Raw genomic sequence first — 14,119 nt, forward strand, 5'->3', positions numbered from 1 at the left:
AGTTCTGCGGTGTGCGTGTGTTCAAGCTGTGCACAACGCGTTTTGAATCTGCATAACCACACCCTCCATCCCCATTGTGACAGCACGTGAAGGTTCCGTGCGACAAAGCAAGCTCCATTTCCAACTCCCTATTCCAAAAATCTATTTAATATATGGTCCCCAAATAGGGGACGTATCAGATAAGAACAGACACTACGCTTGATCTTGAGCCATTTGGCCGAGAAGCGATGATCAGAAATGGTTTGCCACTTGGGCCGCACCAAGGCCTACAACCGAAACCCACTGTGGAGACAAGCTGTGCACAATGCGTTTTGAATCTGCATAACCACACCCTCCATCCCCATTGTGACAGCACGTGAAGGTTCCATGCGACAAAGCAAGCTCCATTTCCAGCTCCCTATTCCAAAAATCTATTTAATATATGGTCCCCAAATAGGGGACGTATCAGATAAGAACAGACACTACGCTTGATCTTGAGCCATTTGGCCGAGAAGCGATGATCAGAAATGGTTTGCCACTTGGGCCGCACCAAGGCCTACAACCGAAACCCACTGTGGAGACAAGCTGTGCACAATGCGTTTTGAATCTGCATAACCACACCCTCCATCCCCATTGTGACAGCACGTGAAGGTTCCATGCGACAAAGCAAGCTCCATTTCCAGCTCCCTATTCCAAAAATCTATTTAATATATGGTCCCCAAATAGGGGACGTATCAGATAAGAACAGACACTACGCTTGATCTTGAGCCATTTGGCCGAGAAGCGATGATCAGAAATGGTTTGCCACTTGGGCCGCACCAAGGCCTACAACCGAAACCCACTGTGGAGACATAGCAAAAGATTGCCGCAGGGAAGACATTTTCCAGAAACTCTGGAAGCTCTGTAGATGACAGTTCTGCGGTGTGCGTGTGTTCAAGCTGTGCACAACGCGTTTTGAATCTGCATAACCACACCCTCCATCCCCATTGTGACAGCACGTGAAGGTTCCGTGCGACAAAGCAAGCTCCATTTCCAGCTCCCTATTCCAAAAATCTATTTAATATATGGTCCCCAAATAGGGGACGTATCAGATAAGAACAGACACTACGCTTGATCTTGAGCCATTTGGCCGAGAAGCGATGATCAGAAATGGTTCGCCATTTGGGCCGCACCAAGGCCTACAACCGAAACCCACTGTGGAGACATAGCAAAAGATTGCCGCAGGGAAGACATTTTCCAGAAACTCTGGAAGCTCTGTAGATGACAGTTCTGCGGTGTGCGTGTGTTCAAGCTGTGCACAACGCGTTTTGAATCTGCATAACCACACCCTCCATCCCCATTGTGACAGCACGTGAAGGTTCCGTGCGACAAAGCAAGCTCCATTTCCAGCATCCTATTCCAAAAATCCATTTAATATATGGTCCCCAAATAGGGGACGTATCAGATAAGAACAGACTCTACGCTTGATCTTGAGCCATTTGGCCGAGAAGCGATGATCAGAAATGGTTTGCCACTTGGGCCGCACCAAGGCCTACAACCGAAACCCACTGTGGAGACTTAGCAAAAGATTGCCGCAGGGAAGACATTTTCCAGAAACTCTGGAAGCTCTGTAGATGACAGTTCTGCGGTGTGCGTGTGTTCAAGCTGTGCACAACGCGTTTCGAATCTGCATAACCACACCCTCCATCCCCATTGTGACAGCACGTGAAGGTTCCGTGTGACAAAGCAAGCTCCATTTCCAGCTCCCTATTCCAAAAATCCATTTAATATATGGTCCCCAAATAGGGGACGTATCAGATAAGAACAGACACTACGCTTGATCTTGAGCCATTTGGCCGAGAAGCGATGATCAGAAATGGTTTGCCACTTGGGCCGCACCAAGGCCTACAACCGAAACCCACTGTGGAGACATAGCAAAAGATTGCCGCAGGGAAGACATTTTCCAGAAACTCTGGAAGCTCTGTAGATGACAGTTCTGCGGTGTGCGTGTGTTCAAGCTGTGCACAACGCGTTTTGAATCTGCATAACCACACCCTCCATCCCCATTGTGACAGCACGTGAAGGTTCCGTGCGACGAAGCAAGCTCCATTTCCAGCTCCCTATTCCAAAAATCCATTTAATATATGGTCCCCAAATAGGGGACGTATCAGATAAGAACAGACACTACGCTTGATCTTGAGCCATTTGGCCGAGAAGCGATGATCAGAAATGGTTTGCCACTTGGGCCACACCAAGGCCTACAACCGAAACCCACTGTGGAGACATAGCAAAAGATTGCCGCAGGGAAGACATTTTCCAGAAACTCTGGAAGCTCTGTAGATGACAGTTCTGCGGTGTGCGTGTGTTCAAGCTGTGCACAACGCGTTTTGAATCTGCATAACCACACCCTCCATCCCCATTGTGACAGCACGTGAAGGTTCCGTGCGACAAAGCAAGCTCCATTTCCAGCTCCCTATTCCAAAAATCTATTTAATATATGGTCCCCAAATAGGGGACGTATCAGATAAGAACAGACACTACACTTGATCTTGAGCCATTTGGCCGAGAAGCGATGATCAGAAATGGTTTGCCACTTGGGCCGCACCAAGGCCTACAACCGAAACCCACTGTGGAGACATAGCAAAAGATTGCCGCAGGGAAGACATTTTCCAAAAACTCTGGAAGCTCTGTAGATGACAGTTTTGCGGTGTGCGTGTGTTCAAGCAGTGCACAACGCGTTTTGAATCTGCATAACCACACCCTCCATCCCCATTGTGACAGCACGTGAAGGTTCCGTGTGACAAAGCAAGCTCCATCTCCAGCTCCCTATTCCAAAAATCTATTTAATATATGGTCCCCAAATAGGGGACGTATCAGATAAGAACAGACACTACGCTTGATCTTGAGCCATTTGGCCGAGAAGCGATGATCAGAAATGGTTTGCCACTTGGGCCGCACCAAGGCCTACAACCGAAACCCACTGTGGAGACATAGCAAAAGATTGCCGCAGGGAAGACATTTTCCAAAAACTCGGGAAGCTCTGTAGATGACAGTTCTGCGGTGTGCGTGTGTTCAAGCTGTGCACAACACGTTTTGAATCTGCATAACCACACCCTCCATCCCCATTGTGACAGCACGTGAAGGTTCCGTGTGACAAAGCAAGCTCCATTTCCAGCTCCCTATTCCAAAAATCCATTTAATATATGGTCCCCAAATAGGGGACGTATCAGATAAGAACAGACACTACGCTTGATCTTGAGCCATTTGGCCGAGAAGCGATGATCAGAAATGGTTTGCCACTTGGGCCGCACCAAGGCCTAAAACCGAAACCCACTGTGGAGACATAGCAAAAGATTGCCGCAGGGAAGACATTTTCCAGAAACTCTGGAAGCTCTGTAGATGACAGTTCTGCGGTGTGCGTGTGTTCAAGCTGTGCACAACGCGTTTTGAATCTGCATAACCACACCCTCCATCCCCATTGTGACAGCACGTGAAGGTTCCGTGCGACAAAGCAAGCTCCATTTCCAGCTCCGTTTTCCAAAAATCCATTTAATATATGGTCCCCAAATAGGGGACGTATCAGATAAGAACAGACACTATGCTTGATCTTGAGCCATTTGGCCGAGAAGCGATGATCAGAAATGGTTTGCCACTTGGGCCGCACCAAGGCCTAAAACCGAAACCCACTGTGGAGACATAGCAAAAGATTGCCGCAGGGAAGACATTTTCCAGAAACTCTGGAAGCTCTGTCGATGACAGTTCTGCGGTGTGCGTGTGTTCAAGCTGTGCACAACGCGTTTTGAATCTGCATAACCACACCCTCCATCCCCATTGTGACAGCACGTGAAGGTTCCGTGCGACAAAGCAAGCTCCATTTCCAGCTCCCTATTCCAAAAATCTATTTAATATATGGTCCCCAAATAGGGGACGTATCAGATAAGAACAGACACTACGCTTGATCTTGAGCCATTTGGCCGAGAAGCGATGATCAGAAATGGTTTGCCACTTGGGCCGCACCAAGGCCTACAACCGAAACCCACTGTGGAGACATAGCAAAAGATTGCCGCAGGGAAGACATTTTCCAAAAACTCTGGAAGCTCTGTAGATGACAGTTCTGCGGTGTGCGTGTGTTCAAGCTGTGCACAACGCGTTTTGAATCTGCATAACCACACCCTCCATCCCCATTGTGACAGCACGTGAAGGTTCCGTGTGACAAAGCAAGCTCCATTTCCAGCTCCCTATTCCAAAAATCCATTTAATATATGGTCCCCAAATAGGGGACGTATCAGATAAGAACAGACACTACGCTTGATCTTGAGCCATTTGGCCGAGAAGCGATGATCAGAAATGGTTTGCCACTTGGGCCGCACCAAGGCCTAAAACCGAAACCCACTGTGGAGACATAGCAAAAGATTGCCGCAGGGAAGACATTTTCCAGAAACTCTGGAAGCTCTGTCGATGACAGTTCTGCGGTGTGCGTGTGTTCAAGCTGTGCACAACGCGTTTTGAATCTGCATAACCACACCCTCCATCCCCATTGTGACAGCACGTGAAGGTTCCGTGCGACAAAGCAAGCTCCATTTCCAGCTCCCTATTCCAAAAATCTATTTAATATATGGTCCCCAAATAGGGGACGTATCAGATAAGAACAGACACTACGCTTGATCTTGAGCCATTTGGCCGAGAAGCGATGATCAGAAATGGTTTGCCACTTGGGCCGCACCAAGGCCTACAACCGAAACCCACTGTGGAGACATAGCAAAAGATTGCCGCAGGGAAGACATTTTCCAGAAACTCTGGAAGCTCTGTCGATGACAGTTCTGCAGTGTGCGTGTGTTCAAGCTGTGCACAACGCGTTTTGAATCTGCATAACCACACCCTCCATCCCCATTGTGACAGCACGTGAAGGTTCCGTGTGACAAAGCAAGCTCCATTTCCAGCTCCCTATTCCAAAAATCCATTTAATATATGGTCCCCAAATAGGGGACGTATCAGATAAGAACAGACACTACGCTTGATCTTGAGCCATTTGGCCGAGAAGCGATGATCAGAAATGGTTTGCCACTTGGGCCGCACCAAGGCCTACAACCGAAACCCACTGTGGAGACATAGCAAAAGATTGCCGCAGGGAAGACATTTTCCAGAAACTCTGGAGGTTCTGTAGATGATAGTTCTGCGGTGTGCGTGTGTTCAAGCTGTGCACAACGCGTTTTGAATCTGCATAACCACACCCTCCATCCCCATTGTGACAGCACGTGAAGGTTCCGTGCGACAAAGCATGCTCCATTTCCAGCTCCCTATTCCAAAAATCTATTTAATATATGGTCCCCAAATAGGGGACATATCAGATAAGAGCAGACACTACGCTTGATCTTGAGCCATTTGGCCAAGAAGCGATGATCAGAAATGGTTTGCCACTTGGGCCGCACCAAGGCCTACAACCGAAACCCACTGTGGAGACATAGCAAAAGATTGCCGCAGGGAAGACATTTTCCAGAAACTCTGGAAGCTCTGTCGATGACAGTTCTGCGGTGTGCGTGTGTTCAAGCTGTGCACAACGCGTTTTGAATCTGCATAACCACACCCTCCATCCCCATTGTGACAGCATGTGAAGGTTCCGTCCGACGAAGCAAGCTCCATTTCCAGCTCCGTTTTCCAAAAATCCATTTAATATATGGTCCCCAAATAGGGGACGTATCAGATAAGAACAGACACTACGCTTGATCTTGAGCCATTTGGCAGAGAAGCGATGATCAGAAATGGTTTGCCACTTAGGCCTAACCAAGGCCTACAACCGTAACCCACTGTGGAGACATAGCAAAAGATTGCCGCAGGGAAGACATTTTCCAGAAACCCTGGAAGCTCTGTAGATGACAGTTCTGCGGTGTGCGTGTGTTCAAGCTGTGCACAACGCATTTTGAATCTGCATAACCACACCCTCCATCCTCATTGTGACAGCACGTGAAGGTTCTGTGCGACAAAGCAAGCTCCATTTCCAGCTCCCTATTCCAAAAATCTATTTAATATATGGTCCCCAAATAGGGGACGTATCAGATAAGAACAGACACTACGCTTGATCTTGAGCCATTTGGCCGAGAAACGATGATCAGAAATGGTTTGCCACTTGGGCCGCACCAAGGCCTACAACCGAAACCCACTGTGGAGACATAGCAAAAGATTGCCGCAGGGAAGACATTTTCCAGAAACTCTGGAAGCTTTGTCGATGACAGTTCTGCGGTGTGCGTGTGTTCAAGCTGTGCACAACGCGTTTTGAATCTGCATAATCACACCCTCCATCCCCATTGTGACAGCACGTGAAGGTTCCGTGTGACAAAGCAAGCTCCATTTCCAGCTCCCTATTCCAAAAATCCATTTAATATATGGTCCCCAAATAGGGGACGTATCCGAAAAGAACAGACACTACGCTTGATCTTGAGCCATTTGGCCGAGAAGCGATGATCAGAAATGGTTTGCCACTTGGGCCGCCCCAAGGCCTACAACTGAAACCCACTGTGGAGACATAGCAAAAGATTGCCGCAGGGAAGACATTTTCCAGAAACTCTGGAAGCTCTGTAGATGACAGTTCTGCGGTGTGCGTGTGTTCAAGCTGTGCACAACGCGTTTTGAATCTGCATAACCACACCCTCCATCCCCATTGTGACAGCACGTGAAGGTTCCGTGCGACAAAGCAAGCTCCATTTCCAGCTCCCTATTCCAAAAATCCATTTAATATATGGTCCCCAAATAGGGGACGTATCAGATAAGAACAGACACTACGCTTGATCTTGAGCCATTTGGCCGAGAAGCGATGATCAGAAATGGTGTGCCACTTGGGCCGCACCAAGGCCTACAACCGAAACCCACTGTGGAGACATAGCAAAAGATTGCCGCAGGGAAGACATTTTCCAGAAACTCTGGAAGTTCTGTAGATGACAGTTCTGCGGTGTGCGTGTGTTCAAGCTGTGCACAACGCGTTTTGAATCTGCATAACCACACCCTCCATCCCCATTGTGACAGCAAGTGAAGGTTCCGTGCGACAAAGCAAGCTCCATTTCCAGTTCCCTATTCCAAAAATCTATTTAATATATGGTCCCCAAATAGGGTACGTATCAGATAAGAACAGACACTACGCTTGATCTTGAGCCATTTGGCCGAGAAGCGATGATCAGAAATGGTTTGCCACTTGGGCCGCACCAAGGCCTACAACCGAAACCCACTGTGGAGACATAGCAAAAGATTGCCGCAGGGAAGACATTTTCCAGAAACTCTGGAAGCTCTGTAGATGACAGTTCTGCGGTGTGCGTGTGTTCAAGCTGTGCACAACGCGTTTTGAATCTGCATAACCACACCCTCCATCCCCATTGTGACAGCACGTGAAGGTTCCGTGCGACAAAGCAAGCTCCATTTCCAGCTCCCTATTCCAAAAATCCATTTAATATATGGTCCCCAAATAGGGGACGTATCAGATAAGAACAGACTCTACGCTTGATCTTGAGCCATTTGGCCGAGAAGCGATGATCAGAAATGGTTTGCCACTTGGGCCGCACCAAGGCCTACAACCGAAACCCACTGTGGAGACATAGCAAAAGATTGCCGCAGGGAAGACATTTTCCAGAAACTTTGGAAGCTCTGTAGATGACAGTTCTGCGGTGTGCGTGTGTTCAAGCTGTATACAACGCGTTTCGAATCTGCATAACCACACCCTCCATCCCCATTGTGACAGCACGTGAAGGTTCCGTGCGACAAAGCAAGCTCCATTGCCAGCTCCCTATTCCAAAAATCCATTTAATATATGGTCCCCAAATAGGGGACGTATCAGATAAGAACAGACTCTACGCTTGATCTTGAGCCATTTGGCCGAGAAGCGATGATCAGAAATGGTTTGCCATTTGGGCCGCACCAAGGCCTACAACCGAAACCCACTGTGGAGACATAGCAAAAGATTGCCGCAGGGAAGACATTTTCCAGAAACTCTGGAAGCTCTGTAGATGACAGTTCTGCGGTGTGCGTGTGTTCAAGCTGTGCACAACGCGTTTTGAATCTGCATAACCACACCCTCCATCCCCATTGTGACAGCACGTGAAGGTTCCGTGCGACAAAGCAAGCTCCATTTCCAGCATCCTATTCCAAAAATCCATTTAATATATGGTCCCCAAATAGGGGACGTATCAGATAAGAACAGACTCTACGCTTGATCTTGAGCCATTTGGCCGAGAAGCGATGATCAGAAATGGTTTGCCACTTGGGCCGCACCAAGGCCTACAACCGAAACCCACTGTGGAGACTTAGCAAAAGATTGCCGCAGGGAAGACATTTTCCAGAAACTCTGGAAGCTCTGTAGATGACAGTTCTGCGGTGTGCGTGTGTTCAAGCTGTGCACAACGCGTTTCGAATCTGCATAACCACACCCTCCATCCCCATTGTGACAGCACGTGAAGGTTCCGTGTGACAAAGCAAGCTCCATTTCCAGCTCCCTATTCCAAAAATCCATTTAATATATGGTCCCCAAATAGGGGACGTATCAGATAAGAACAGACACTACGCTTGATCTTGAGCCATTTGGCCGAGAAGCGATGATCAGAAATGGTTTGCCACTTGGGCCGCACCAAGGCCTACAACCGAAACCCACTGTGGAGACATAGCAAAAGATTGCCGCAGGGAAGACATTTTCCAGAAACTCTGGAAGCTCTGTCGATGACAGTTCTGTGGTGTGCGTGTGTTCAAGCTGTGCACAACGCGTTTTGAATCTGCATAACCACACCCTCCATCCCCATTGTGACAGCACGTGAAGGTTCCGTGCGACGAAGCAAGCTCCATTTCCAGCTCCCTATTCCAAAAATCCATTTAATATATGGTCCCCAAATAGGGGACGTATCAGATAAGAACAGACACTACGCTTGATCTTGAGCCATTTGGCCGAGAAGCGATGATCAGAAATGGTTTGCCACTTGGGCCACACCAAGGCCTACAACCGAAACCCACTGTGGAGACATAGCAAAAGATTGCCGCAGGGAAGACATTTTCCAGAAACTCTGGAAGCTCTGTAGATGACAGTTCTGCTGTGTGCGTGTGTTCAAGCTGTGCACAACGCGTTTTGAATCTGCATAACCACACCCTCCATCCCCATTGTGACAGCACGTGAAGGTTCCGTGCGACAAAGCAAGCTCCATTTCCAGCTCCCTATTCCAAAAATCTATTTAATATATGGTCCCCAAATAGGGGACGTATCAGATAAGAACAGACACTACACTTGATCTTGAGCCATTTGGCCGAGAAGCGATGATCAGAAATGGTTTGCCACTTGGGCCGCACCAAGGCCTACAACCGAAACCCACTGTGGAGACATAGCAAAAGATTGCCGCAGGGAAGACATTTTCCAAAAACTCTGGAAGCTCTGTAGATGACAGTTCTGCGGTGTGCGTGTGTTCAAGCTGTGCACAACGCGTTTTGAATCTGCATAACCACACCCTCCATCCCCATTGTGACAGCACGTGAAGGTTCCGTGTGACAAAGCAAGCTCCATTTCCAGCTCCCTATTCCAAAAATCCATTTAATATATGGTCCCCAAATAGGGGACGTATCAGATAAGAAGAGACACTACGCTTAAACTTGAGCCATTTGGCCGAGAAGCGATGATCAGAAATGGGTTGCCACTTGGGCCGCACCAAGGCCTAAAACCGAAACCCACTGTGGAGACATAGCAAAAGATTGCTGCAGGGAAGACATTTTCCAGAAACTCTGGAAGCTCTGTCGATGACAGTTCTGCGGTGTGCGTGTGTTCAAGCTGTGCACAACGCGTTTTGAATCTGCATACCACACCCTCCATCCCCATTGTGACAGCACATGAAGGTTCCGTGCGACAAAGCAAGCTCCATTTCCAGCTCCCTATTCCAAAAATCTATTTAATATATGGTCCCCAAATAGGGGACGTATCAGATAAGAACAGACACTACGCTTGATCTTGAGCCATTTGGCCGAGAAGCGATGATCAGAAATGGTTTGCCACTTGGGCCGCACCAAGGCCTACAACCGAAACCCACTGTGGAGACATAGCAAAAGATTGCCGCAGGGAAGACATTTTCCAGAAACTCTGGAAGTTCTGTAGATGACAGTTCTGCGGTGTGCGTGTGTTCAAGCTGTGCACAACGCGTTTTGAATCTGCATAACCACACCCTCCATCCCCATTGTGACAGCACGTGAAGGTTCCGTGCGACAAAGCAAGCTCCATTTCCAGCTCCCTATTCCAAAAATCCATTTAATATATGGTCCCCAAATAGGGGACGTATCAGATAAGAACAGACACTACGCTTGATCTTGAGCCATTTGGCCGAGAAGCGATGATCAGAAATGGTGTGCCACTTGGGCCGCACCAAGGCCTACAACCGAAACCCACTGTGGAGACATAGCAAAAGATTGCCGCAGGGAAGACATTTTCCAGAAACTCTGGAAGTTCTGTAGATGACAGTTCTGCGGTGTGCGTGTGTTCAAGCTGTGCACAACGCGTTTTGAATCTGCATAACCACACCCTCCATCCCCATTGTGACAGCAAGTGAAGGTTCCGTGCGACAAAGCAAGCTCCATTTCCAGTTCCCTATTCCAAAAATCTATTTAATATATGGTCCCCAAATAGGGTACGTATCAGATAAGAACAGACACTACGCTTGATCTTGAGCCATTTGGCCGAGAAGCGATGATCAGAAATGGTTTGCCACTTGGGCCGCACCAAGGCCTACAACCGAAACCCACTGTGGAGACATAGCAAAAGATTGCCGCAGGGAAGACATTTTCCAGAAACTCTGGAAGCTCTGTAGATGACAGTTCTGCGGTGTGCGTGTGTTCAAGCTGTATACAACGCGTTTCGAATCTGCATAACCACACCCTCCATCCCCATTGTGACAGCACGTGAAGGTTCCAAGTGACAAAGCAAGCTCCATTGCCAGCTCCCTATTCCAAAAATCCATTTAATATATGGTCCCCAAATAGGGGACGTATCAGATAAGAACAGACTCTACGCTTGATCTTGAGCCATTTGGCCGAGAAGCGATGATCAGAAATGGTTTGCCATTTGGGCCGCACCAAGGCCTACAACCGAAACCCACTGTGGAGACATAGCAAAAGATTGCCGCAGGGAAGACATTTTCCAGAAACTCTGGAAGCTCTGTAGATGACAGTTCTGCGGTGTGCGTGTGTTCAAGCTGTGCACAACGCGTTTTGAATCTGCATAACCACACCCTCCATCCCCATTGTGACAGCACGTGAAGGTTCCGTGCGACAAAGCAAGCTCCATTTCCAGCATCCTATTCCAAAAATCCATTTAATATATGGTCCCCAAATAGGGGACGTATCAGATAAGAACAGACTCTACGCTTGATCTTGAGCCATTTGGCCGAGATGCGATGATCAGAAATGGTTTGCCACTTGGGCCGCACCAAGGCCTACAACCGAAACCCACTGTGGAGACATAGCAAAAGATTGCCGCAGGGAAGACATTTTCCAGAAACTCTGGAAGCTCTGTAGATGACAGTTCTGTGGTGTGCGTGTGTTCAAGCTGTGCACAACGCGTTTTGAATCTGCATAACCACACCCTCCATCCCCATTGTGACAGCACGTGAAGGTTCCGTGCGACGAAGCAAGCTCCATTTCCAGCTCCCTATTCCAAAAATCCATTTAATATATGGTCCCCAAATAGGGGACGTATCAGATAAGAACAGACACTACGCTTGATCTTGAGCCATTTGGCCGAGAAGCGATGATCAGAAATGGTTTGCCACTTGGGCCACACCAAGGCCTACAACCGAAACCCACTGTGGAGACATAGCAAAAGATTGCCGCAGGGAAGACATTTTCCAGAAACTCTGGAAGCTCTGTAGATGACAGTTCTGCGGTGTGCGTGTGTTCAAGCTGTGCACAACGCGTTTTGAATCTGCATAACCACACCCTCCATCCCCATTGTGACAGCACGTGAAGGTTCCGTGCGACAAAGCAAGCTCCATTTCCAGCTCCCTATTCCAAAAATCTATTTAATATATGGTCCCCAAATAGGGGACGTATCAGATAAGAACAGACACTACACTTGATCTTGAGCCATTTGGCCGAGAAGCGATGATCAGAAATGGTTTGCCACTTGGGCCGCACCAAGGCCTACAACCGAAACCCACTGTGGAGACATAGCAAAAGATTGCCGCAAGGAAGACATTTTCCAAAAACTCTGGAAGCTCTGTAGATGACAGTTCTGCGGTGTGCGTGTGTTCAAGCTGTGCACAACGCGTTTTGAATCTGCATAACCACACCCTCCATCCCCATTGTGACAGCACGTGAAGGTTCCGTGTGACAAAGCAAGCTCCATTTCCAGCTCCCTATTCCAAAAATCCATTTAATATATGGTCCCCAAATAGGGGACGTATCAGATAAGAACAGACACTACGCTTAAACTTGAGCCATTTGGCCGACAAGCGATGATCAGAAATGGGTTGCCACTTGGGCCGCACCAAGGCCTAAAACCGAAACCCACTGTGGAGACATAGCAAAAGATTGCCGCAGGGAAGACATTTTCCAGAAACTCTGGAAGCTCTGTCGATGACAGTTCTGCGGTGTGCGTGTGTTCAAGCTGTGCACAACGCGTTTTGAATCTGCATAACCACACCCTCCATCCCCATTGTGACAGCACATGAAGGTTCCGTGCGACAAAGCAAGCTCCATTTCCAGCTCCCTATTCCAAAAATCTATTTAATATATGGTCCCCAAATAGGGGACGTATCAGATAAGAACAGACACTACGCTTGATCTTGAGCCATTTGGCCGAGAAGCGATGATCAGAAATGGTTTGCCACTTGGGCCGCACCAAGGCCTACAACCGAAACCCACTGTGGAGACATAGCAAAAGATTGCCGCAGGGAAGACATTTTCCAGAAACTCTGGAAGTTCTGTAGATGATAGTTCTGCGGTGTGCGTGTGTTCAAGCTGTGCACAACGCGTTTTGAATCTGCATAACCACACCCTCCATCCCCATTGTGACAGCACGTGAAGGTTCCGTGCGACAAAGCAAGCTCCATTTCCAACTCCCTATTCCAAAAATCTATTTAATATATGGTCCCCAAATAGGGGACGTATCAGATAAGAACAGACACTACGCTTGATCTTGAGCCATTTGGCCGAGAAGCGATGATCAGAAATGGTTTGCCACTTGGGCCGCACCAAGGCCTACAACCGAAACCCACTGTGGAGACAAGCTGTGCACAATGCGTTTTGAATCTGCATAACCACACCCTCCATCCCCATTGTGACAGCACGTGAAGGTTCCATGCGACAAAGCAAGCTCCATTTCCAGCTCCCTATTCCAAAAATCTATTTAATATATGGTCCCCAAATAGGGGACGTATCAGATAAGAACAGACACTACGCTTGATCTTGAGCCATTTGGCCGAGAAGCGATGATCAGAAATGGTTTGCCACTTGGGCCGCACCAAGGCCTACAACCGAAACCCACTGTGGAGACAAGCTGTGCACAATGCGTTTTGAATCTGCATAACCACACCCTCCATCCCCATTGTGACAGCACGTGAAGGTTCCATGCGACAAAGCAAGCTCCATTTCCAGCTCCCTATTCCAAAAATCTATTTAATATATGGTCCCCAAATAGGGGACGTATCAGATAAGAACAGACACTACGCTTGATCTTGAGCCATTTGGCCGAGAAGCGATGATCAGAAATGGTTTGCCACTTGGGCCGCACCAAGGCCTACAACCGAAACCCACTGTGGAGACATAGCAAAAGATTGCCGCAGGGAAGACATTTTCCAGAAACTCTGGAAGCTCTGTAGATGACAGTTCTGCGGTGTGCGTGTGTTCAAGCTGTGCACAACGCGTTTTGAATCTGCATAACCACACCCTCCATCCCCATTGTGACAGCACGTGAAGGTTCCGTGCGACAAAGCAAGCTCCATTTCCAGCTCCCTATTCCAAAAATCTATTTAATATATGGTCCCCAAATAGGGGACGTATCAGATAAGAACAGACACTACGCTTGATCTTGAGCCATTTGGCCGAGAAGCGATGATCAGAAATGGTTCGCCATTTGGGCCGCACCAAGGCCTACAACCGAAACCCACTGTGGAGACATAGCAAAAGATTGCCGCAGGGAAGACATTTTCCAGAAACTCTG

General features: G+C 48.2%; 41 pseudogenes; all 41 read right to left on the reverse strand.

The window, feature by feature from the left end:
• Positions 1 to 53: 53 nt before the first annotated feature.
• LOC143760409 (U2 spliceosomal RNA) lies at positions 54 to 229 on the reverse strand (annotated as a pseudogene).
• Positions 230 to 322: 93 nt separating this feature from the next.
• LOC143761325 (U2 spliceosomal RNA) lies at positions 323 to 498 on the reverse strand (annotated as a pseudogene).
• A 93-nt stretch (positions 499 to 591) lies between these two features.
• LOC143761326 (U2 spliceosomal RNA) lies at positions 592 to 767 on the reverse strand (annotated as a pseudogene).
• A 177-nt stretch (positions 768 to 944) lies between these two features.
• Positions 945 to 1,120, reverse strand: LOC143759729 (U2 spliceosomal RNA; annotated as a pseudogene).
• A 177-nt stretch (positions 1,121 to 1,297) lies between these two features.
• Positions 1,298 to 1,473, reverse strand: LOC143761868 (U2 spliceosomal RNA; annotated as a pseudogene).
• A 177-nt stretch (positions 1,474 to 1,650) lies between these two features.
• On the reverse strand, positions 1,651 to 1,826 carry LOC143761048 (U2 spliceosomal RNA; annotated as a pseudogene).
• A 177-nt stretch (positions 1,827 to 2,003) lies between these two features.
• Positions 2,004 to 2,179, reverse strand: LOC143818698 (U2 spliceosomal RNA; annotated as a pseudogene).
• Positions 2,180 to 2,356: 177 nt separating this feature from the next.
• On the reverse strand, positions 2,357 to 2,532 carry LOC143761422 (U2 spliceosomal RNA; annotated as a pseudogene).
• Positions 2,533 to 2,709: 177 nt separating this feature from the next.
• Positions 2,710 to 2,885, reverse strand: LOC143761383 (U2 spliceosomal RNA; annotated as a pseudogene).
• Positions 2,886 to 3,062: 177 nt separating this feature from the next.
• LOC143761049 (U2 spliceosomal RNA) lies at positions 3,063 to 3,238 on the reverse strand (annotated as a pseudogene).
• A 177-nt stretch (positions 3,239 to 3,415) lies between these two features.
• Positions 3,416 to 3,591, reverse strand: LOC143761930 (U2 spliceosomal RNA; annotated as a pseudogene).
• A 177-nt stretch (positions 3,592 to 3,768) lies between these two features.
• Positions 3,769 to 3,944, reverse strand: LOC143759730 (U2 spliceosomal RNA; annotated as a pseudogene).
• Positions 3,945 to 4,121: 177 nt separating this feature from the next.
• On the reverse strand, positions 4,122 to 4,297 carry LOC143761051 (U2 spliceosomal RNA; annotated as a pseudogene).
• Positions 4,298 to 4,474: 177 nt separating this feature from the next.
• On the reverse strand, positions 4,475 to 4,650 carry LOC143759731 (U2 spliceosomal RNA; annotated as a pseudogene).
• Positions 4,651 to 4,827: 177 nt separating this feature from the next.
• On the reverse strand, positions 4,828 to 5,003 carry LOC143761052 (U2 spliceosomal RNA; annotated as a pseudogene).
• Positions 5,004 to 5,180: 177 nt separating this feature from the next.
• On the reverse strand, positions 5,181 to 5,356 carry LOC143762774 (U2 spliceosomal RNA; annotated as a pseudogene).
• Positions 5,357 to 5,531: 175 nt separating this feature from the next.
• On the reverse strand, positions 5,532 to 5,709 carry LOC143760522 (U2 spliceosomal RNA; annotated as a pseudogene).
• Positions 5,710 to 5,886: 177 nt separating this feature from the next.
• LOC143760203 (U2 spliceosomal RNA) lies at positions 5,887 to 6,062 on the reverse strand (annotated as a pseudogene).
• Positions 6,063 to 6,236: 174 nt separating this feature from the next.
• LOC143762446 (U2 spliceosomal RNA) lies at positions 6,237 to 6,415 on the reverse strand (annotated as a pseudogene).
• Positions 6,416 to 6,592: 177 nt separating this feature from the next.
• Positions 6,593 to 6,768, reverse strand: LOC143760026 (U2 spliceosomal RNA; annotated as a pseudogene).
• A 176-nt stretch (positions 6,769 to 6,944) lies between these two features.
• Positions 6,945 to 7,121, reverse strand: LOC143762263 (U2 spliceosomal RNA; annotated as a pseudogene).
• Positions 7,122 to 7,298: 177 nt separating this feature from the next.
• On the reverse strand, positions 7,299 to 7,474 carry LOC143761587 (U2 spliceosomal RNA; annotated as a pseudogene).
• A 177-nt stretch (positions 7,475 to 7,651) lies between these two features.
• LOC143762134 (U2 spliceosomal RNA) lies at positions 7,652 to 7,827 on the reverse strand (annotated as a pseudogene).
• Positions 7,828 to 8,004: 177 nt separating this feature from the next.
• LOC143761869 (U2 spliceosomal RNA) lies at positions 8,005 to 8,180 on the reverse strand (annotated as a pseudogene).
• Positions 8,181 to 8,357: 177 nt separating this feature from the next.
• On the reverse strand, positions 8,358 to 8,533 carry LOC143761053 (U2 spliceosomal RNA; annotated as a pseudogene).
• A 177-nt stretch (positions 8,534 to 8,710) lies between these two features.
• LOC143818699 (U2 spliceosomal RNA) lies at positions 8,711 to 8,886 on the reverse strand (annotated as a pseudogene).
• A 177-nt stretch (positions 8,887 to 9,063) lies between these two features.
• Positions 9,064 to 9,239, reverse strand: LOC143761433 (U2 spliceosomal RNA; annotated as a pseudogene).
• A 177-nt stretch (positions 9,240 to 9,416) lies between these two features.
• LOC143763211 (U2 spliceosomal RNA) lies at positions 9,417 to 9,592 on the reverse strand (annotated as a pseudogene).
• Positions 9,593 to 9,768: 176 nt separating this feature from the next.
• Positions 9,769 to 9,944, reverse strand: LOC143818786 (U2 spliceosomal RNA; annotated as a pseudogene).
• Positions 9,945 to 10,121: 177 nt separating this feature from the next.
• LOC143760027 (U2 spliceosomal RNA) lies at positions 10,122 to 10,297 on the reverse strand (annotated as a pseudogene).
• A 176-nt stretch (positions 10,298 to 10,473) lies between these two features.
• On the reverse strand, positions 10,474 to 10,650 carry LOC143762264 (U2 spliceosomal RNA; annotated as a pseudogene).
• Positions 10,651 to 10,827: 177 nt separating this feature from the next.
• LOC143762304 (U2 spliceosomal RNA) lies at positions 10,828 to 11,003 on the reverse strand (annotated as a pseudogene).
• A 177-nt stretch (positions 11,004 to 11,180) lies between these two features.
• On the reverse strand, positions 11,181 to 11,356 carry LOC143762823 (U2 spliceosomal RNA; annotated as a pseudogene).
• Positions 11,357 to 11,533: 177 nt separating this feature from the next.
• On the reverse strand, positions 11,534 to 11,709 carry LOC143818700 (U2 spliceosomal RNA; annotated as a pseudogene).
• Positions 11,710 to 11,886: 177 nt separating this feature from the next.
• Positions 11,887 to 12,062, reverse strand: LOC143761444 (U2 spliceosomal RNA; annotated as a pseudogene).
• A 177-nt stretch (positions 12,063 to 12,239) lies between these two features.
• Positions 12,240 to 12,415, reverse strand: LOC143763179 (U2 spliceosomal RNA; annotated as a pseudogene).
• Positions 12,416 to 12,592: 177 nt separating this feature from the next.
• LOC143818900 (U2 spliceosomal RNA) lies at positions 12,593 to 12,768 on the reverse strand (annotated as a pseudogene).
• Positions 12,769 to 12,945: 177 nt separating this feature from the next.
• Positions 12,946 to 13,121, reverse strand: LOC143760410 (U2 spliceosomal RNA; annotated as a pseudogene).
• Positions 13,122 to 13,214: 93 nt separating this feature from the next.
• Positions 13,215 to 13,390, reverse strand: LOC143761327 (U2 spliceosomal RNA; annotated as a pseudogene).
• A 93-nt stretch (positions 13,391 to 13,483) lies between these two features.
• On the reverse strand, positions 13,484 to 13,659 carry LOC143761328 (U2 spliceosomal RNA; annotated as a pseudogene).
• A 177-nt stretch (positions 13,660 to 13,836) lies between these two features.
• LOC143759732 (U2 spliceosomal RNA) lies at positions 13,837 to 14,012 on the reverse strand (annotated as a pseudogene).
• Between the last annotated feature and the right edge of the window lie 107 nt (positions 14,013 to 14,119).

Source organism: Ranitomeya variabilis, chromosome 3, assembly GCF_051348905.1.
Source record: "Ranitomeya variabilis isolate aRanVar5 chromosome 3, aRanVar5.hap1, whole genome shotgun sequence".
Lineage (NCBI taxonomy): Eukaryota > Metazoa > Chordata > Amphibia > Anura > Dendrobatidae > Ranitomeya > Ranitomeya variabilis.